This window comes from Passer montanus, unplaced genomic scaffold, assembly GCF_014805655.1.
Source record: "Passer montanus isolate IOZ18808 unplaced genomic scaffold, ASM1480565v1 scaffold349, whole genome shotgun sequence".
Classification (NCBI taxonomy): domain Eukaryota; kingdom Metazoa; phylum Chordata; class Aves; order Passeriformes; family Passeridae; genus Passer; species Passer montanus.
Window position 1 is genome coordinate 49,264 of NW_024368252.1, and position 1,190 is coordinate 50,453.

Genomic DNA, 1,190 nt, shown 5'->3' on the forward strand with positions numbered 1-1,190 from the left:
CCGGTCGGTTTGGGGTCGGTTTGGGGCCGGGTTTGGGGTCGGTTTGGGGTCGGTTTGGGGCCGGGTTTGGGGTCGGTTTGGGGTCGGTTTGGGGCGGGGCAGTGACGCCCCGGCTCCCCCCAGTTCCTGGCGCTGCTGCTGCTGCTGGGCGCGGGGGCGCCGCGGATTCCGGGGGCTCCGGGAATTTTGGGAATTCCGGGAATTCCGGGAGCTTCGGGGGTTCCGGCGGTGCCGGCCCCGGGAAGGGACCGTGAGGAGCCCCACGGTGAGTGCCGGCCTGGAGCCCCGGCCCAGTGTGGCCCAGTCCCCTCCCAGTATGGCCCAGTGTGGCCCAGTCCCCTCCCAGTATGGCCCAGTCCATCCCAATCCCCTCCCAGTCCATCCCAGTCCATCCTAATCCCTCTCAGTCCATCCCGGTCCATTCCAATCCTCTCCTGGTCCCTCCCAGTCCATCCCAGCCCTTCCCAGTCCATTCTAATCCATCCCAATCCCCTCCCAATCCCTCCCAGTCCATCCCAATCCCATCCCAGTCCCTCCGAGTCCATTCCAGTCCATTCCACTCCATTCCAGCTCCTTCCCAGTCCATCCCAGCCCATCCCAGTTCCTCCCAGTCCATCCTAATCCCTCTCAGTCCATCCGAGTCCATTCGAATCCATCCCAATCCCCTCCCAGTCCCTCCCAGTCCATCCCAGTCCCTCCCAGTTCATCCCAGTCCATCCCAATCACATTCCAGTCCATCCCAATCCCCTCCCAGTCCCTCCCAGTCTATCCCAGTCCCCTCCCAGTCCATCCCAGTCCCTCCCAGTCCATCCTAGTCCCTCCCAATCCCCTCCCAGTCCATCCCAGTCCCTCCCAGTCCCTCCCAGTCCATCCCAATCCCTCCCCACTCCATCCCAGCTCCCCCTCCGCGCCGCGCTCGTTCCGCGGCCGCCTCGCCGTGGCTGCGCTGGGTCCCGTTCCGCGGCCGCGTCCCGCCCGACGCCGTCTCCAGCCAGAACGGCCGCTCCCAGTCCCTCCCAGTCCATCCCAGTCCTTCCCAGTCCATCCCAGTTCATGCCAGTCCATTCCAATACATCCCAGTGCCCTCCCACTTCATTCCTGTTCATCCAGTCCATCCCAATCCCCTCCCAGTCAATTCCAGTCCATTCTAATCCATCCCACTCCCCTCCCAGTCCCTCCCAATCCCCTCC